Raw genomic sequence first — 22,397 nt, 5'->3', positions numbered from 1 at the left:
TCTTTATATTTCTTGCTTTACCCTTCTCAGAACATGGTTGATACAGAACAATATTCTACATGACTTCATAATGGGTCATTTCTTTCCTTCTCAATGGGTGGGGGGGGGAGTGGCTAGAGAGAGGAAGAAAATTTGGAACTGAAAACAAAAGTAAAATTTAAAAATAAAAAAAGAGAACATAAATGGGAACTAGATCATTATGGAATAATATCCTCAGTTTTAACAGTGAGGTGGCCATTGGTGACCTGCAGAATGGAGTGGGTGAAATCTTTTATTTCATATTTAGTTCATGTCATTTTTAGTGGAGATGGAAACATTTTTAAGATATTTTTATGTCACCTCTATTGTTGACATGCAATGAATCTTATTCCAGCACCTGGCACTTTATTCAATATGCTTTCAAATGTTCTCTTCTTCTATTCAAAGACCATTTCATCAAGTCTCTTCTCCTTCCCCTCAAATAATGTTTGAAAGGCCTGTCTCCAGGCCTTTTGCTCTGCTTTTAATTAGTATAAGGATGGAGACAATTGATCAACCTACCTAAAGTAAGTGACATTATGCTAGAATCTGGGTAGTTAACCATGTGAATCAAGTCAATTAAAAGCATTCCAACAAAGTGTGAAAGGACCTTCATCAATTTAGATGTCCCTGAGACCCAGAAGATAATTGCAGTGACTTGCACAGGAGGAGTGTTTGGATTGGCTGAATCTTCTACAAAACAGAAAACTAGTGCAAAACCAAGAGATCAGGATTCCAGCAAAATGCAAATAAGGAGCATTTTCCAGCTAAGCCTTCTGAGAAGGAATCACTTGGGTGGTAGAGGAGAAGCATTTCAGCTTTGATTTGGTACCTCCTCACCCCTTGGCTGGGGGAGAACCATAAAGGGTTCAAAGGATTTTGGATTTCCCATTTTCCCAGTAACATCCTTACACAGTCTCCTTACCTACCCAGAACAGCAGCAGGTGGCAACAGGAGCCAAGGACAGACTGAAGAGATACATGGATCTACCAAGGGCCCAACAAAGAAGTTATGCCATTTCTACGGGGAACTTCCTGAGCACTGCACAAAGGAGAGAAAAGGACTTTCAACAACCAGGAGATTTGTTGCCTCTTGGCCACTCACTCTCTGTACACTCTGGACTTCAGACCAGTTTCCCCTAGATTCTGTGTGTAGTGGTGGAAGAGTGTCACAGACTAGGGAAAATGTTTTGGATTAGTTGTTCTTATGGGTTTTGTTGCTGAGTCATTTTTCAGTCATGTCCAACTCTCGGTGACCCCATTTGGGGTATTCTTGGCAAAGATACTGGAGTGGTTTGCCATTTCCTTTTCCAGATCATTTTACAGATAAGGAAACTGAGGCAAACAGGCTTAAGTGGCTAGCCTAGGGTCACAAGCTCGAAAGTGTTTGATGCTAGATTTCAATTCAGGAAGATGAGTCTTCCTGACTCCAGGCCTGGCACTCTATCCACTGTGCCACCTAGCTAAAAATTCATTGAGGGGGCAGCTAGGTGGCACAGTGGATAGAGCACTGGCCCTGGATTCAGGAGGACCTGAGTTCAGATCCAGCCTCAGACACTTAACACTTACTAGCTGTGTGACCCTGGGCAAGTCACTTAACCCCAATTGCCTCACCAAAAAAAAAAAATTCATTGAGGCTGGATGAGTAAATGATATTAACTCATAACCATGGCAAGAAACATATCACCAGGGACTCATGAGGTATAGAACTAGAAAAGACACCCCTCACACCCCTCAGAGCTGCCCCCAGAACCCTGAAGGGATGTGATAGTCACAAACACTCTAGGAACCATCCTAACTGATCAGTGGGGGTGAGATTTGAGATAGCTGCCTCAGAACATGAGCTACATTAGTGTCTGAAAAATTGCTCCTTGTTTAGAACTCATATTTCACAATTAAAAATTTTATATTTACATTATATATTATAATACACTTTACTATAGATAATGTACATATTATATATTTTTATAGTGCCTACTTTGTGCCAGGCACTGTGCTAAGAACTTTACAAATATTATCTATTTTGTACAACAACTCTGTGAGGTAAGTGCTATTATTATTATTATCCCTTTTTACAATTGAGGAAACTGAGGCAAATAGCAGTTAAGTGACTTGCCCAATGTCATAGTTAATAAGTGCCTGAGGCTGGCTCTGAACTTGGGTCTTCCTGACTCTAGGGTCAGTGCTCTACCCATTGCATCACCTAGCTGCCAACTATAATATAGGTAGATTATTATAATAATATAATAGCATTATAACATAGGTGGAAGACTATACAGAAACTTTGGGATTCTTGGAGATATTCATTTATAGCCCTTTATTGGCTTCATGTGCTGCTGGAAAGCACACTTGATTTTCATTCTTTGCAGATTCCACATTTGCAAATTTGCCTACTCACTAAAATTTATCTATAACCCCCAAATCACTCGCTATTCATGGTGCTTTCACAGTCACGTGTAGATATGTGCAAAGTAGTGAAAAATTTGAGTTGTGCATGTTTCCAGCTGAAGCTGGACAAAATGCCTTCTTTCCTAGCTCTCATCTTGTAAAAAAAAAAAAAAAGTATTCTTTTTGCAGTCTATTTAGTGCCACATTTTTTTTTTTTTGCATTTTTGTCCTTTTCGTTGGTGATTTTGCTGTTTAAAATGGCCCTCAGGCATACTCCTCAAGTGTTGTTGATGTTCCTAAAACAAGACTGTGGTGTGCTTTATGGAGAAAATATGTGGTGTTAGATAAACTTTGTTCAGGCACGAATTAGAGTGCTCTTGTTAGCTGTGAGTTTGGTGTGAATGAATGAACAATATGGTACATCCAGAAAAAGGAAGAGGAAATTCTCCTACCTTTTCATGAGGCTGTTCTAGAAAATACTGGAGTAAATGATGTAATGAGAGGGTCACGGGAACCTCATCCACCCCGAATTTCCCCTAGGAACAATGATTCACTATTTGCCAATTCAGTGCTTTTGGTGACTATAGAACTTAACTATCACTGATGCTGAAAATCAACTGTATAGTTTTCCTACTAAGGCAACACTGAAGTGATTTGTAAAAAGGTGGTGTGGCGGGGCAGCTAGGTTGTGCAGTGGATAGAGCACTGGCCCTGGAGTCAGGAGTACCTGAGTTCAAATCTGACCTCAGACACTTAACACTTACTAGCTGTGTGACCTTGGGCAAGTCACTTAACCCCAATTGCCTCACTCAAAACAAAACAAAAAAAGGTGGTGTGGGTGCTGAGGAGCTCCCTCAAGTTGTAGTAGGTAACCTCAAGTGGAAAAGTTTTTACCCCAACTTACCACAAGTATTTCCAGCTGGAGCTTTTCTTCCCTCAGTGATCTACACACAGAATTATCTGCTCATCTGTCTGTGTCTACCAAATGGTACTTCTAGACCTTGTGGATTTATCTACTCTCTCTTCTCTCTTTCCCCAACCTTATCACTACCTGGCAAATAGCATCACTAACTTCAGAGAGTTTTTCTGTTGTGTTTTTTTTAAGCCTTATTTACTTGGTGTTTGAACTCTGATGATAGGTTTGGTCTCCAGATAAAGATAAGCTAATTTTGATTGAATCTTTTTAAAAAGGGGTGGTGCGTGCTGGGGAATTTAGTGACTCAGATTTTACAAAGTATCAGGCACACGGGTTAATGTCTGCCCAAAGTTTAGGGAAAGAAAATCAATTTCTTCCCCAATCCAGGAGCTCTGAGTTTTGCTGACTTTCATGAATAATCAGCACTAGCAGTAGAAAAAGACAATTGAACCTCTACTATCATTGTCCTAGATATAAGAAAAAAACAGGTCACTAGGGACACTTAGGGATTTCACATATTAAAAACATATAAAAGATTTTCACCCACAATTTTCTCATGTGTGTTTCACATTAAGAGCTATCATGGGGGTAGCGAGGTGGCACAGTGGATAAAGCACCAGCCCTGGATTCAGGAGGACCTGAGTTCAAATTTGGCCTCAGACACTTGATACTTAATAGTTGTGTGACCCTGGGCAAGTCACTTAACACTCATTGCCCCGCAAAAAGAAAACAAAACAAAACAAAAAAAACTATCAGTGGCAAAGAGGATGGAATGTTGGCCTCTGAATTAGGACAACCTGGGTTGAGTTTCTGCCTCTGACACATACTAGCTGGCTGTGTGACCCCAGGCAAGTCACTTAACCGCTCAGTAACCTGGCAACTCCCTAAGTCAATAAGTTGTGGAACCAGATCCAATTTTCATTGGTAGAGAAAGTGACCTCACCAGGAGTTCTCTATATAAACAAAATCACAAGTTCAGGAAAAAAAACTGTTTATGCTGCTCAATTTGTCCAGCTTGTTCACATTCTTATCAACAATGAATATAGGATCTCATACTTAGTTCTGGAAGGGCCTTTAGAGGCCATCGAGTCCAACCATTATACAGATGAGGAAACTGAGGCACAGATCCTCATGTTCCTCATTCAGGGAGCTATCTGTTTTTATTTATTTATTTATTTATTTTGGGAGGGGCAATGAGGGTTAAATTACTTCCCCAGGGATCTGTTTTGGTTTTTTTTTAAAATAGGGAGTTCAGTTTCTTCTATGATATCCTTTTTTCCTTAAAAACTGGAGATGGATCTCTGCAAGTGTTTTCCATTTCTGCTAAATCTATAAACATCCATAGTCAGACTTCCCACCCTACTCTAAAGTGTTTATTGTTACTACCCCCACAGGGTCAAGTCTATTTCTGCTAAATACTTCAACTGCAACAAATATCTCTTAAACACCAACTATATTTTAGTTCCAGGACAGATCTAAAGATTCAATAAAACAGGATCCCTGTCCTGATGGAACTCACAATCTAGTATGGAATAAATATATATAGATAAATAACTAATCCTGTGGTTTCTCTTCCAACAGCCTTATTATCCCCATGATATCTAGCAGTGTTTCAAGTTCTTTCTGTTCAGGAAATTAGTACTGAGGGGTTGGTCAAATTACCTTAAAGAATATTTAGATATTTGTTCAGTGACCTGTGAGACAGCACAGATGTTTTTTCAAAGGGAAAAGGAAGGACAGCAAAGCAGTAGCTCTTTTGGCTGACCTCAACTCTACTGCACTGGGAAGATCATATGTGACATAACCGGTCTCTGGACATTCTATCTCTGAACTCATGAAAATGTATACAAGGTGGACAGAGGAGAACCAACAATGATGAGAAAGAGAGTTCTTTTCTTTTGTGGTACCTGATATAACTCTGATAAAGAGTTATATGTCACATAAATGGCTGGGGAGAAATTTAGCTCCCTGCTAATTTCTTGGTAAGTCAACAGGGCAATGGTAGATGTACAAATGGATTTGTAACAATTGTTATTAGAATGCTTGACAGGTTGAAGAAAATCATGTTTCTACTTATTACTGCTCCTCATTAGCTTCAAGGTTATAGGTGAAAATCAACAATTCCATCAACAGACAAAATTAATGAGATACCCAGGAGTGCAAATAAAACTACCCCTTGGGTAACATAGAAAAAGCACTGAAGTATAACGTAACATAACATAACTAAAATAAAGAACAAAGCAAAGTTTATTTTGTGTGGGGGGGGCGGTTTACAAGCATGTTTTATTCACTGAGTGTAACTTTGAAATGGAACAGTTTGTTTCTAGGGAGCAGTCCAAAAACAACAGCTATTCATCCAGTGCCTCTCTAAGCAAAACTCTTCTAAACATAGGAAGAATTTTCAGTCTGTCCATGTTATTATCTTGGTATGATTTCTAATAAACTAAACAATTTTCTTGAGATAATATTTCAACAATTTTGGGGGGAAAGTTCTAGAATATTTTCAAAATCGTCACATGTAGGTCAAAGTAAGCCGAATATTAAAGAGGTTTGATGACCTACAAAGGTATTCTTGAGCTTTCTGATTTAGCCTTGATGATTCATTGTATACCAGAAAGCATTGTTATTCAAGATATTTAGTAAGCAATTGTCAGAGAATGCTATAATGAGAAGTTCTACAAGGTAACTCATGTTGCCTTATTTCTACTCTCAAGGAACATATGTATATACATAAGACAAGACTAATTTAACTCAGTGAACAAACAAATAAATAAGATTAAAGAAATACTTTAAAGTATTCACAATATTTGAAAATGAGAATATTTATAGTTACTTGTTTCAACTAGGTTGGTTCTGCTCAGTATTTGACAAAATCTTCTGGGAAAACTGGAAGAGGGTGTGGCAGAAACTAGGCATAGACCAACATCTTACACCATATACCAAAATAAGCACAAAATAGGTACATGATTTAGACATAAAGGGTGATACCACAGGTAAATTCAGAGAGGATGGAATAGTTTACCTCTCAGATCTATGGAGCGGAGAACAATTTATGACCAAACAAGAGATTGAGAATATTATGAAATGCAAAATGGATGATTTTGATTACATTAAATTAAAAAGATTTTGTACAAACAAAAGCAATGCAGCCAAAATTAGAAGGGAAGCAGAAAGCTGGGAAACAATTTTTACAGACAGTGTTTCTGATAAAGACCTCATTTCTAAAATATATAGGGAACTAAATCAAATTTATAAAAACACAAGTCATTCCCCAATTGAGAAATGGTCAAAGGATATGAACAGGCAATTTTCAGATGAAGAAATTAAAGCTATCTATTGCCATATGAAAAAATGCTTTAAATCACTATTGATTAGAGAAATGCAAATTAAAATAACTCTGAGGTACCACCTCATACCTATCAGATTGGCTAATATGACAAAAAAAGAAAATAATAAATGTTGGAGAAGCTGTGGAAAAATTGGAACACTAATGCATTGTTGGTGGAGCCAGCCATTCTGGAAAGCAATTTGGAACTATGGCCAAAGGGCTATGGGACTGTGCATACCCTTTGACTCAATAATATTGCTACTAGGTCTGTATCCCAAAGAGATCATAAAAAAGGAAAAAGGACCTACATGTACAAAAATATTTATAGCACCTCTTTTTGTGGTGGCAAAGAATTGGAATTTGAGGGAATGCCCAACAATTGGGGAATGGCTGAACAAGTTGTGGTATATGAATGTAATGGAATACTATTGTGCTATAAGAAATGATGAGCAGGCAGATTTCAGGAAAACCTGGACTTAAGTGGACTGATGCTGAGTGAAGTGAAGAGAACCAGGAGAGCATTGTACAGAGTAACAGCAACATTGTGTGATGATTGTATGATGATTAAGTGATAGACTTAACTCTTCTCAGCAATACAATGATCCAAGACAACTCCAAAGAACTCCTCATGGAAAACATTCTCCACATCCAGGAAAAAGAATTGTAGATTCTGAATGCAGAATGAACTATGCTGTTTCTACTTTGTTTTTGTTTTTTGAGGTTTTCCCCTTTTGTTCTGATTCTTCTTTCACAATATGACTAATGCAGAAATATGTTTAATGTGATTGTGCATATATAACCTATATCAGATGCTTTCTATCCTGGGAAGGGAGGATGGGAGAAAAATTTGGAAATAAAAATCTTTTTGGGGGGGGGCAATGAAGTTTAAGTGACTTGCCCAGGGTCACTCAGCTAGTAAGTGTCAAGTATCTGAGGCTAGATTTGAACTCAGGTCCTCCTGAATCCAGGGTCAGTGCTTTATCCACTGTGCCACCTAGCTGCCCCCTGGAACTAAAAATCTTAAGAAATCAAATGTTGAAAACTATCTTCACATGTAACTGGAAAAGAATTAAAATACTTTTATGATTTAAAAAAAGACAGGGTTGGTTCTGGAAGAAATTATGATTCTCTCTTGTAGAGTCAAGGACATATTCAAAGAATGTTTAGGATTCTAAGATCTACTATTTAAATAATGGAAGAGATAACTGAGTGATCTGTCAGGATCTGGGGATGATTTTAGAAGGTGATCTGGAAGACAGATCAGATTTTTGAGTGAAAGAGACACAGTCAAATGGTCTAAAGAAAGAATGAATAAGATGGCCTAGGGTCTCTGGAGAAGGATTTTACAGCAGAGTATAAAAACGAATTTTCATCACTGAATTTGTAAGAAATAGGAAATTGGTAAGGAGTAGGGTAGAATGGGAGAACACTATGATAAGGAGATTATGGACTTCCTAAAGTTAACAGCCCAGAGAAGCAGAGTGAACAGTCCAGGAGAGAAATGACCAGGACCTGGAAAAGCTATATAGATCAGCTAATTCGATTCAATAAGAATTTATCAAGCAATGGATATATGCAAGGCACTGTGTTAGAAAGCAGAGTGAGATGGATGTAATAAGACTTTTAAAGTCTATTCCTATCTTATGACAAAAAGCTCTGTGCTTCAAGTAAACCCTGACTATAAAGCCAAAAAGTCAGAACAACAAAGGTGTGACATATCTCTCAACCACCTGAGACGGGAGCTAAAGATCTCTAGGTCAGCAACAAAGGGGAGAAAGAGGAGACAAGATATCAGTTGTACCAGAGAATGCTTCTGACTCCATTGAGGAGGGATATAAGTATTGATACCTTCCAGAGATTTAGAGAATTTAAGTCTACCCTGACCCCGAGGTAACCTCTATTCATACAGCTAGGGAAGACTAAACCTAGAAGCAGCCTTTTCCCAGACAATATTGCATCTGTGGAGACACCTGGGGAGTAGCAGAAATCTATAGAGAGTGTGGAGATGGAAGGGACAGTGTAGCAAGGACATGGATCAGACAATCAATTCCTGATTAATTCAGTTCCCCAAGTAACAGAAATAAGGTGTTACGGTTTTGCCCCTTTTAGAGTGTTGGCATGAGCAATTTGTAAAAGGCATGAAACCTCGAGAGGCTTGCTCTCTGAGTGTTCTCCTTGCAGACTATAAAGGGTACAAAACTGGGAGTGGCTTTTTCCTGCTTGTAAAGCACTTATTGAGAAGCATTTATATTCTGTTGGTTCTTTAGGAAATCTGAAGTTCCTCATTCAAACTTTATGGATTATAAGGACAATTGTCATTGGCTAGCTGAAGTATCAGTCACATCCCCCGGTGGCCTTTAAATTGCAAGAAAGCCAGTTCATTGTCACCTCTGGAAGTCAGTGGTGAGTTAGTGATGGAGAAAGAATCTGGCTCTTGAGAAGGAAACAGATCATAAACATATCATAAATGTGATACATACTTGAATTTGGAAGTCCCCAATTCTCAGATGCACTTTTCTATTACAAAGGTCCATCTTCCTAGGTATCACACATCACCCCATCTATGAATATCCCCATTAGGGGCAGCTAGGTGGTGCAGTAGATAGAGCACTGGCCCTGAAGTTGGGAGGACTTGAGTTCAAATTTCACTGTGTGACTTGCCTTAAAAACATCTGGGACCTGGATTGCCCTGGAGGAGAAAGTGAGGCTGATGACTATGCACAGCCCTTCCTCACTTAAAATCCAAGTCACAACATCACCCTAATGTCATAGTCCTCTTCCAGAATGAAGGACAAACAGCAACAACAAGGATATCCCCATAGCTTCAAATTCATGTGGCCCATGAGAGAGGGCAACTGCATCCACATTAGTATTCCCTGACCCATGGCAAATGTCAAGCCCAGGGTTGGTTGGTATTTTAGGGTTGTCTTTTTTTGTTGTTGTTTTTTCCAGTGAGAGAGAATGAATTCGGTTTTATTTTTGTCCTCTCTGACCAGCTCTTCCGCCCAAGAACAGAAGGAGAAAGTTCTGCCTTGTGCTTTCTCACACAAGTATGAACTTGTCACAGAGGGGGCAGCAAGTGTCTTTTCCCTGTTTTTGGCTCCAATAGGTTACACTTTCAGTGCCAGTGTAAATAATGGTCAAGCTGCTGTAGAGGTCGCCTGGATTTCCCCTGGAGGTACCACTGCATAAAGTGCTTCTGTATTTAAAAATTGGAAGGTTGTTAGATGTGTCCACACGTCTGAAACAAAAAGTAAAAGCATCCCAGAGGAGATCTCCTTGGAGCCCTTCCTTCCCAGGTAGATTTAGCACTCAGCACAGCCCTCCTAGCCTCTGAGGTATTGGCCTTCACCTCATGCAAAGCCTCCTGGTTGCTTTTCAGGTAAAAAGTTGTAGTTGGAATCATCATCTGGCGTATCAAAAATTGCCTTCAAAATAGCAGGTGTTTTCAGAATTCTTGCTTCCCCTTTAGGGAGCAAGAAAAAATATATGCATCCAACTGCAATTCCCGGGAGGTCCACAATGATGGAGTTGCCCAGTAACAAGGAAAAGCCCAGGAGGATCCAGGGCAGAAAGGGGGCCTGGAAATTGAGAAGGCCAAAGAAATTCATGTGAATATGTGGATTCCTTCGGATTCACACCCCGACAAGCATAATGGTGAAAGGCCTGGCCCAAGAAAACTAAGCTCACGAACAAACTGAAAAGAGTCATAGCGAGTCCCCCCAAAAGGAACATAAATACAAAGTCTGCTGTCCAGCCTTGGAAATAGTCTTCTCTAAGCCTTAGGCAGTAATGGTATAAGAAAATCATATTAAATAACAAACTGAAGAACACCTGAGAGGAAGTGTTCAAATTAGCACTGAAAAAATGTAATAGCAAACCGTTGAAATTATATTCCATACATATAGTCTCAGAACTTCTCAGTGGCAGCTCACTTCAAAGTGATAGATAGATAATAGATAATGAGCCTCTTGGTCCTCAAGTCCTTTCCTGGAAAGTTCAATTGATATTGCTCGTTTCTTGGTATGTGACTAGGGTGCAGCACAAACAAGCTGCTTGGGTGTGCCTGTCCATGGAAGAGGTAGTTGAAGAAATCCTTAAAAGCATGTTCAGACTTCTCATTCCAACAATTTCTGGTGTTCAAGGGATTTAGAGTTTCCCTTTCTTGCTGTTTTTTCCTTTGCTTTTTTCCTAACCTCATATTCACAAGTGAGAGATCTTTGTGAAATTTAGCAATGATAGTTAAATCCCAGAAAAATATTTAATGCATATAGATCACTTGGATGTAGACATATGGTAAGAATGCCTGTCTTCTTTGGATCAATGGTTCTGATCTCATTCAATCCATGTAGTAGGCTGTAAAGGTATTTTCTGGTAAAAGTCTCTTTACAAAATAACTTGGCATACAAAATCACAGGAGATCTTCTAACACAGCAGGGCATTTTAGACCTTCAATCCTCATAATCACTTGTATGTGGAGCAATCCCAGTGGAGAGATCCCATGAGTAGTTGTTGCTGGAGTCAAGTTTAGGGTTTTCAGACTGCAGTGACCTCTGTTCCTGAGGCTTCCATTATTTCCTGACATGTGGTCTGGTAGTAAGGAACTTCTATTGAGCAAAGTCTGTCTTCACCCATGAAGTGCATCCAGCATGACATCTAGAGCACAGCCCATTCAGAAGATAGTTCCACCTCTTTAGCTGTGTTTGGTGTCAGTGTTTCCTTGGGTCTCCCAATTCTTTGTCCTTAATGTAGTAGCAGTCCTGCTCATTGTGTAATTTCTCAGTAAAATTTGCCTGAGCTCCTAATTGCAGGTCTGGTCATCCAGAAGTGGTCTTTCACCTTGCTTCCATATCCCATGCATGTAAAGGTGTTTAGGGTAGTATTTTGTGAGGATCTTCTACCCAGAAGTCAGCTTTTGTCTCAAATAATCATATTATGTACAGTAGCTGTTTGTCCATTCAGGTTCAAACAAGTGTTCTCATAGCATCATCTGCCTGTTACCTGCCAGTCCACTGCTTACTCGGACAACTTGATACTGTCTATGTTTTTTGGTTTCCCTACTTCCTTGACCACTTTGAAGCAATGTCTCCAAGAACTTGGATGGATCCTCCTTTTCATACTAATATATGCTGAAGAATTTAGTAAAAGCTTGCTATGGCCAAAATATTAATTTATTTTATAGTAGTAAAAATCTCTGAACAAAGTAGATGCCCATGATTGGGGAATGGCTAATAAATTGTGGTATATTAATGTAATGAACAGTTCAGCAAAACTAATACATTGACTGTGTCTGGCAGTATATACAATATTCCATACCCATAGCCCTGACTCTGCAAAGGAGAAAAGTATATGTTCTCAACTCTTCTCTGAGACCAGAGGCTTGACATCATAATCACAGATTATATAAAAGTGATTGACTGTTTCTTATATTTTTCCATTTATGTTGTTGTAGTTATGAATCATGAGAAGACCTATATGAATGGATACAAAGAAATGCAAGCAGAACCAGAAAATGTTATACACATTGACTACAATAACTACAACATCTATGGGTATGGAATATTGTATATACTGTCAAACACAGTCAATGCATTAGTTTTGCTGAACTGGTTTTTTTTTCTTTCTTTTTCAATCTTTTTACAAAAGATGGCTCTATGAGTGGGGGAGGAGAGATATTTGGAAACAGATATGATATGTTAGCTTTTGTAAAGCAAAAGACATTAATAATATGAAATTTTCTTAAGTTTGCTGAGGAGTCTCTACTATGTCAAATCACTTCTCTAGTATGTCAAATCACTTCTCTAGTCTGCACATGTGTTCTAATATTATCACAGCAGGGTCTTCAGATTTCTGATCATAGACTAGATCAAAAGCTGGTCCCTTGAGAGTACTTTCAATAACCTCATCTGTATCTCTATTTTGGTCAATTGCTGCAATGTCTTTGTATGGCATGTCCTGTTTAGGAATCAAATGGTTCCTCATCAGGTAAATATAGCAACTTTCACCAAAACAACTGCAATTCATCATACTGAAAGCCTTGTTCTACATCTACATATGTTAATTTTTTCTCATATATATGCACTGGACAGCAACTTCAAACAGTCCTTTCCTTTGTAAAATGGTCTGGAATATTAAATCTCACTCTCTTCTTCAGTGATATGATGGTCATTAGTTACCAGGTATTCTCTCTGATTTTTAAGTTTTTAGGACCACCAGAAGGTACACCTTATTCAGATAGTTTACAGATGACAAAGTTTACTAAGTGCTTTACGTCTTTCCAGATCATCCATTAACCTGTTCAAGGATGTAGCTTTGTCTTCAAGCAGGTAGGCATTTCTAGTGTCAAAAACCCTTGGTGGGCATTTAGTTCAATGACATCATACCAATGCTGTCAAGTTTCAACATTTCTGTGGCTTAAACAGCAAATCAACAAATAAAAATACTTATGTAAGCAATAAGAAAGATATGTAGCTATATTGTAAAATAAGAACATTAAATCTTACTAATTAGCATAAATTCAAGGTATCATGCCACTCTGTAAACTAAATGGCAGACTTCTATTGTAGCAGACTGGGCTGATAGAATAAATTGAGGGGCAGCTAGGTGGCACAGTGGATAGAGCACCAGTCCTGGATTTAGGAGGACATGAGTTCAAATCCGGCCTCAGATACTTGACATTAGCTGTGTGACCCTGGGCAAGTCACTTAGCCCCAATTGCCTCACCAAAAAACAAAAACAAAAACAAAAACCACCCCAACAAAAACAAAAACAAAAACTAGAATAAATTGGAGGTACACAGTTCTAAAACTAAATAGTAAATAGTGAAGTTGGTTTCATTGACTTAAAATTTATTTTAAAATTATAATTATAGTGCTACTAAACTATTGGTACTGATTAATGAAGGCCTAAATGATTAAAATTGTAGTAGTAGTAGTAGATGTAAATTATTTTAACCATTTTAAGAGTATCTTTTTTTACTTCAGTATAAACCTGAATAATGATATGAAAGATTAATAGCAAATCCAAATTTATAAGGAACTGATTGCAAATGCTGGCTTAATCTACCCAATAACTTATTTAAGAAAGTCATAATCTGGGGGCAGCTAGATAGTGCAGTGGATAAAGCACTGGCACTGGATTCAGGAGGACCTGAGTTAAAATCCGGCCTCAGACACTTGACACTTACTAACTGTGTGACCCTGGGCAAGTCACTTAACCCTCATTGCCCTACAAAAAAACCAAAAAAACAAAAAGAAAGTAATAATCTGAGCTAGTAATAACATATCCTATATTGCAGACACTTGGAATATAACAATAAGTGAAAAAATATAATCTATCTCCCCTAAATCAAAGTATATCCTCCTTGAATTGTTTGATATTAGTATTTTGATCCCAGGATACTATTTAACATCTCGTTAGATTAGCATCTGATGCAACCATCTGTCTGTCACATGTTTCTATTCAGCCTAAAAATAGAAACAAAACAATACAGTGGATGAATTAGCTAATAAAACAAAAACTAAAAAAGGGGTCACTCAGAGTATTTGCAATCTTGCAGCTACAGGAATTAATTGCACACAAAACCACTGCAGATAACAATAAGCCACCAGATTCATTATGGATACTGCTTTAAAGATTTAAAATAAATCACCATTTTTAAACACCTGGCCTGTCTTTGATGGAAATCAGAGAATAATGAGAGATTCCTCACAGTTAAAAACCAGCAGACTTCTGCCAAACAGTATCAAATGTCCTGAGTGATTTCTAATAAAGTATTTGTTAACAGCCATAAGGGGATGTAGAGAAATCAGGGAGACATCTGTCATGGAATAATAAAAGAAAAAATAATTTATTATGGAAAGGTGGAAACTGAAGAAATGAAGAAAGCCTTAGGTCAAGATAAGTGACTACAATTTTAAAACCTCATTTTAATTCTCCTTTCTTACAGGAAGCAAGAGACTATGTGGAAAGCTTGAAAGAACAGGAAAATCTGTTTTTCAATTAAATAAATGATACTCAACTAAATTAGTTAAAAGTCCAAATTGTTGGATAAAATATGAATTAAATGAATAAAAGGAATACAGTATGTATTACAACAAACTAATAAATGCTCTTAAGTAAAATTTCTTTGTCTGCTTTAATAAACACATAAGATTCATTTGTAATAAGCAAGATTTAAGAATGAACAAATAAATGGATAGCCTAATCCCCAACCCCAAATCAGTGGATCACATGGACAGTTCTTTCTGTAAGTGAATAATCTCATTTTAGAACAGCAGAATTATTTACAGATGTGTCACTTTGCTATGGAGATAACACTTGCTTTCTTGCCATTTTCTCTAGAAATGCTGGCTCCCTGAGATAGATAGATGTAGGCATCTAGGCCTCTTTCTCTCTCTTCACCAAATTCTTAGGCTCCTTAATAAATGCTTAAAAGTCTAAACTCTTGCTAAAGTTTCTAAGTTATTGATGACCACTCATTAGAATTTTAAACAGCATAGCTAGAATTTTAGCCACATCACAGCAACCTACCTTACAGATGGCTGACCACAAAGAGGAAAGCTGAACCTCAATCTTCTGATCTTCCAGTTTGGTAAGAAAATTTTTCCCTATTTCTATATGTTCCTGTCTCTTTAAATTGTTTTTTTTTAAATTAATAAAGTATTTTATTTTTAAATTGGGTTTTTCTTAATGGCTAAGCACCTAGGTTAAGTACCTGATTTAACTCTTAAGTACTCTTAGCCTCCTATTTTCAAGCCTCTCTCCCTTTTACTTTATGAAGTGGACTGGGGACTGTGGGACCAGAGAGAACTTCTGGGTTTTAGTGTTCCAAGCCTCTTCTCCTGGCTTTTCAACCAGATCAAGATTCATCTCATGTTTAAGTTCAGTCCTTATGAGTTCGAATGTTCTATTCCTATTTTAATTTTAATTTTAACTTTCCTTTGTGTTATAGTGAGGAAATTTTTGAATTACAAAAAGGGGACTGATGATACTATAGAAATTAAGAACACTAAGAAAACTATGAATACCAGAACATACCACATAATACAGGGGTCCCCCTTAGAGAAAATAATCGCATTGATTCTGACAAAGGTACACATTTTACTGATTCTGTTTTATCCCAAATTTACTCTTTCTTGGGAGTTACTCCAAAATTTCAAACACCCTACCATCTACAAAGCTCAGGTCAGGTATGATTGGCAAATTGTGCACTGAAATCTAAAACAATTCATATACTGTATCATAGGTTGCCTAGCCTCTCTAAATCTCATTACAAATGGAGCTTGGAAATTATTTTGCCATTCACTGATTTGGATTGCAATGGAATTTCATCTATAGTATTTCAGTAAGCACCAAAATTAATTCTGAAAACACTGAATTTTTTTACTTATGTTGTTGGAATAATACTTGACAATTTTTTTTAAAGTGAGGACTTGAAGATGACACCTAGGTTGTGAGCCTGGTGACCAGGAGAATGGTAGTGTCCTAGGCAGCAATAGGAAAGTTTGGGAAAGGGGAGGTTTGGGGGGAAAGATAATGAGTTCCGTTTTTAACATGTTGAGTTTGATTTGAGACATCCAGTTTGAGATGTCCTATAAGCAGTGGGTGATTGGAGGTTAGTAGAGATTTTAGGAATGGATAAGTAGATCATTGAATTAATGGGAGGTGATGAGATCAACAAATATTATAGAAAAAGAAGAGGATCCAAGACAGAACTGTGCTAGATAACCATGGTTATTAGGTGAAGATCAGGCAAAAGATACTGAGAGGGATCTGTCAAACAGATGAAAGGAGAACAAGGAAGGGGGGGGGTCATAAAAATCTAAAGAAGGGAGGGTATCCAGGAGAAGAGAGTGGTTAACAGAGTCAAAGGCTGCAGAACCCAGGAAGAATGGAAATTGAGAAAAAGCCATTAGATTTGGCCATTAAGAGATTATCCGTGACTTTAGAGAGAGCAGTTTCAGATGAATGCTGATATTGGAAGCCTGGCTGTAAAGGGCCTAAAAGAGAGTAAGAAGAGAAAAAGTGGAGTAACAGACTGTAGATGGTCTTCTTTTTTATATATAATATTTTTCTCCAATTACATGTTAAAATCCTTTTTAACATTTTAAAAAAAGTTTTGTTGTTGTTGTTGTTGTTTTTTGTGTGTGTGAGGCAATTGGAGTTAAGTGACTTGCCTAGGGTCACACAGCATGTGTTAAGTGTCTGAGGCTCAATTTGAACTCAGGTCTTCCTGACTCCAGGGCCAGTGCTCTATCCACTGCGCCACCTAGCTGCCCCTTTAAAAAAGTTTTGAGTTCCAAATTCTGTCCTTCCCTCCCTCTACGATCCAGCTACACTAGCCTTCTTCTTGTGCCCTGAACATGACACTCCATCTTTTATCTGTGACTCTTTACTGATTGTTGTCCATGAACAGTTCTCCCTCCTCACACCTGCCTCCTGGATTCCTTCAAGATTCAGCTTAAAATCCACCTTCTATAAGAGGCCTCATCCCCTGCCTGCTTCCCCTCCTGCCCCTGCCCCCAGTGCCTTCCCTCCAAGATCACCTTCTACTCTGCATATATCTTTTTTGTACATAGTGATTAGAATGTAAGCTCCTCAAGTGCAGGGATACTGTTTTTCCATTTCTTTGTATCTCCAGCACCTGGAACATTGTTAAGCATTTAATACATGCTTGTTGGTGATTATATGGCTATTATTCAGGAGCTTATATATCATAATTGCTACTTAAAAATTTTTACTGAGAAATGGTAAGGGGTCAGGGTCAGATAACTAATCAGAAAAAAATTACAGGTGACCTTTTGCTGGCATTAGGTGTGGTTGGCACTGATTAGCTCTACTGCTGATAAGCAGTTCTTGGTTGCAGGTTCAGGGAGGAAAAGAGGGTTTGTGGTAGATCACAAGGAAGAGAGGAGCACCAGCACATGTGGTTATAGAAGAGCAGGACACAGTTCTAGGGCCAAGAGGAGCACTGGTACTTGTGGCTGCAAGGGACCAGGAACCATATCCGGATAAAGACCAGAGTGTAGACCAGGAGAGCAATGACCACACCTCTCCCTGCATCACCAAAAACTTGCAGACTCCCAAAATGATGAGCTCTGGGAAAAAAAAAAAACAGCAGTAAAAAGCCTGAAGCTTAGGACAGTGTCTACTTGCCTCAAGGTAGCAGAGTCCAACTGTAGAATAAGGTTCAAAGTCAAGAAATAAGCAGGGGGGAAATGAGCAAACAGCCAAAACAGAAATTGACCATAAAAACCTATGACAGTGGTAGGGAAGATACAAACTCAGAAGAGGACAACAAGATGAAACAGCTACAACCAAAGCCTCAAAAAATTCTAATGGGCACAAGCCTAACAGGAATTACTGAAAGCATTAAAGAAAAAGAGTGGTAGAGGAAAAATTGGGAAAAGAAATGAGAGTGATATAAGTACAAAAAGAGAAATAACAGCTTAACAAAAGAAGCACAAAAATAGTAAAGAAAATAATACCTTAAAAACATAATTGGCTTAATGGTAAAAAAAATCATAAAAATTCACTGAAGAAAAGAATTCCTTAAAAAGCAGAATTGGTCAAATGGAAAAAGAGGCATAAAAGCTCATTGAAAAAAATAATTCTTTAAAAGTTAGAACTGGGCAACTGGAAGATAATGACTCCAAAAGGCATCAAGAAACAATAAAACGAAGTCAAAAGAATGGAAAAAATGAAAGAAAATGTGAAACATCTCATAGAAAAAACAACTGACCTGGAAAATAGATTGAAGAGAAATAATTTAAAATTTATCGAACTACTTGAAAGCCACAATTTAAAAAAAGAGGCAAGACATCACATTTCAAGAAATTATTAAGGAAAACTGCCCCAATATATTTTATCCAGAGAGTAAAAAGAAATTGTGGAAATCTACTAATCACCTCCTGAAAGAGATTCCCAAATGAAAACTCCCAGGAATATTGTAGCCAAATTCTAGAGTTCCCAGGTCAAGGAGAAACTATTATAAGCAGCCAGAAAGAAACAGTTCAAATATCATGGAACCACAATGATCACACATGGAATCATAAGCACACAAGATTTTTTTTTTGGTGAGGCAGTTGGGGTTAAGTGACTTGCCCAGGGTCACACAGCTAGTAAGTGTTAAGTGTTTGAGGCAGGATTTGAACTCAGGTTCTCCTGAATCCAGGGCTGGTGCTCTATCCACTGCGCCACCTAGCTGCCCTAAGCACACAAGATTTAGTGGCTCCCACACTAAAGAAATAGAGGGCTTAGAATATAATATTCTGGAAGGCAAAGGAGCTAGGATTACAACCAAGAATCACCTACCCAGCAAAACTGAGTACAATACTTCAAAAGAAAAATGGATATTTAATAAAATAGAAAACTTTCAAGTATTCCTGTTGAAAAGACCAGAGCTGAATAGAAAATTTGACATTCAAACGCAAGACTCAAGAGAAGCAAAAAACCATAAACATGAAAGAGCAATCATAAGAGAATTAAAATGTTTAAACTGTTTATATTCCTATATTGGAAGGTAACTTGTAACTCCTAAGAACTTTGGCATTTATTAGGGGCCTACACAAAAAAAGAGAGTACAAGTATGAATTGATTATGCTGGGATGATCTAAAAAAAATAATAAATGAAAGAGTGAGAAAGAAGGATGCACCAAAAGAAGGGGGAAGAGGCAAAATGGGAGAAAATTATCTTACATAAAAGATGTTCATAAGGAAGAGCTTTTACAGTGGAAAGGAAAATGGGGAGCAATGCCTGAACCTCTCTCTCATCATAATTGGTTCAAAGAGGGAAGAACACACACACTCAATTGGATATAGAAACCTATTGACTCAATAGGGAAATAATAGGAGAAAGGGATAAGCTGATGGAGGGGTGACAAAAAAGAAGGTGAATTAAGGGAAGCAGTGATAAGAAGCAAAACAGACTTTTGTGGTGAGACAGGATAAAAAGAGAGAGAAGGGTAAACATAAGAAAATAGGATAGAGGGAAATTTATAGTTAGTAATCATAACTGTAAATGTGAATGGGATGAGTTCACCCAGAAAACAGAAGCAGAAAGCAAAATGAATTAGAAACCAAAATCCAACAATATGTTGTTTATAAGAGGCACATTTGAAATGGGAAGACACATACAGAGTTTTTTAAAAAAGGCCTGGGGGCAGCTAGGTGGTGCAATGAATAGAACACTGGCCCTGGATTCAGGAGGACCTGAGTGCAAATCTGACCTAACACTTGACACTTACTACACTTACTAGCTGTGTGACCCTGGGCAAGTCACTTAACCCTCATTGTCCTGAAAAAAAAAAAGGCCTGAAACAGAATCTATTGGGTTTCAGATGAATATAAAAGGCTGAGATAGTAATCATGATCATGATCTCAGAAAAAGCAACAGCAATAGGAGACCTAATTAAATGAGATAATCAGGGAACTACATTTTGCTAAAAGGTACCATAGACATGAAGTAATAAAATTTTTAATAGCAAGTTTCTTCAATAAAGGTCTCATTTCTCAAATGTATGGGGAATTGGGTCAAATTTATAAAAATAAGAGCCATTCCCCAATTGATAAATGGTCAAAGGAGGGGCAGCTAGGTGGCGCAGTGGATAAAGCACCGGCCCTGGAGTCAGGAGTACCTGAGTTCAAATCCGGCCTCAGACACTTAACACTTACTAGCTGTGTGACCCTGGGCAAGTCACTTAACCCCAATTGCCTTACTGAAAAAAAAACAAAAAAACAAAGGATATGACAGGCAGCTTTCAAAAGAAAAAATCATGTGAAAAAATGTTGTAAATCATTATTGATTAGAAAAATACAAATTAAAACTATTAAGTACCACCTTATACCTATAAGAAAGGAAAAATGCTGGAGGTACACCAATGAACAGCTGCTGGTGGAGTAGTGAATCAACCAATCAGGAACTATTTCTGAAGGGCTATAAAATTGTGCATACCCTTTGATCCAGAAATACCACTATTGGGTCTGTATCCCAAAGAGATGAAAGAAAAAGGAAAAGGATTTACATGTACAAAAATATTTATAGCAACTTTTTGTTTTGGTTTAGAATTGTAAATCAAATTGGAACACTAATGCATTGTTGATGGAATTGTGAACTGATCTAACCATTCTGGAGAGCAATTTCAAACTATGCCCAAAGGGCTATAGAACTGTGCATACACTTTCATCCAGCAATACCACTTTTGGGTCTTTTTCGCAAAGAGATCATAAAAAGGGAAAAGGACCCACATGTACAAAAATATTTAAAGCTGCTCTTTTTGTGGTGTCAAGGAATTGGAAATTGAGGGGATGCCCATCAACTGGGGAATGGTTGAACAAGTTGTGGTATATGAATGTAATGGAATACTATTGTTCTGTAAGAAATGATGAGCAAATAAAGCTGTGCATACCCTTTGACCCAGCAATACCACTATTAGGACTTTTTTCCAAAGAGATCATAAAAAATGGAAAAGGACCCACATGTACAAAAATATTTAAAGCTGCTCTTTTTGTGGTGTCAAGGAATTGGAAATTGAGGGGATGCCCATCAACTGGGGAATGGTTGAACAAGTTGTGGTATATGAATGTAATGGAATACTATTGTGCTGTAAGAAACAATGAGCAGGAGGAGTTCAGAGAAACCTGGAAGGACTTGCATGAACTGATGCTGAGTGAGATGAGTAGAACCAGAAGAACATTGTGCACAGTATCATCAACATTATGTGTTGATCAACTGTGATAGACTTGATTCTTCTCAGCAATACAATGGTACAAGATAGTTCCTAAGGACTCATGATGGAAAATGCTCTCCAAATCCAGAAAAAAAAAGGAACTGTGGAATAGGGGTGCAGATTGAATCATACCATTTCTTTTGTTTTGGGTGCTGTTGTTTTTCTTTTTTGAGGTTTTTCCTTTTTGCTCTGATTCTTCTTTCATGGCATGACTAATGTGGAAATATGTTTAATGTGATTGTACATATATAACCTATATCAGGTTGCTTGCTGTCTTGGGGAGGGAAGAGGGAAGGGAAGGAGAAAAATTTGAAACTAGAAATCTTATAAAAACAAATGGTGAAAACTATCTCTACATGTAACTAGAAAATAATAAAATACTTTTATGAAAAAAAGAATTGGAAATCCAGGGGATGCCCATCAATTGGGCAGTGGCTGAACAAGTTTTAGCATATGGTTATGATGGAGTACTACTGTGTGCTATAAGAAATGACTAGGGGAGTGGTTTCAGAAAAAACATGGGAAAACCTATATGAAATTATGTACAATGAAGTGAGAAGAACCAGAAGGTCATCGTACATAGTAACAACAATGTTGTAAGATGATCAGTTTTGAAAGACTTGGCCACTCTGATCAATACAATGATCCAAGACAATTTCAAAGGATTTCTGTAGAATAAATGCTATCCGGGGCAGCTAGGTGGCGCAGTGGATAGAGCACTGGCCCTGGAGTCAGGAATACCTGAGTTCAAATCTGGCCTCAGACACTTAACAGTTACTAGCTGTGTGACCCTGGGCAAGTCACTTAACCCCAATTGCCTCACTAAAAAAAAAAAAGAAAAAGAATAAATGCTATCCACTTCCAGAGAGAGAGAGAGAACTGAGGAACTCTGCAAATTGAAGTATAACCTTCTAGCCTTCTTTTTTATTGTTGTTTTTGCTTTTTGAGGGAGATATGATTAATATGGAAATGTTTTGCATAATTTCACATGTATAACTGATATGTTTTTACTTGCCTTC

The 22,397-nt window shown here is 37.8% G+C and overlaps 1 pseudogene; it reads right to left on the bottom strand.

The window, feature by feature from the left end:
- Positions 1 to 9,975: 9,975 nt before the first annotated feature.
- On the bottom strand, positions 9,976 to 10,471 carry LOC122736636 (annotated as a pseudogene).
- Between the last annotated feature and the right edge of the window lie 11,926 nt (positions 10,472 to 22,397).

Source organism: Dromiciops gliroides, chromosome 1 (assembly GCF_019393635.1).
Source record: "Dromiciops gliroides isolate mDroGli1 chromosome 1, mDroGli1.pri, whole genome shotgun sequence".
In the NCBI taxonomy this organism is placed as follows: Eukaryota; Metazoa; Chordata; class Mammalia; order Microbiotheria; family Microbiotheriidae; genus Dromiciops; species Dromiciops gliroides.
The sequence above is the reverse complement of the archived record's forward strand: the minus strand, read 5'-3'. Positions and strand labels throughout refer to the sequence as shown.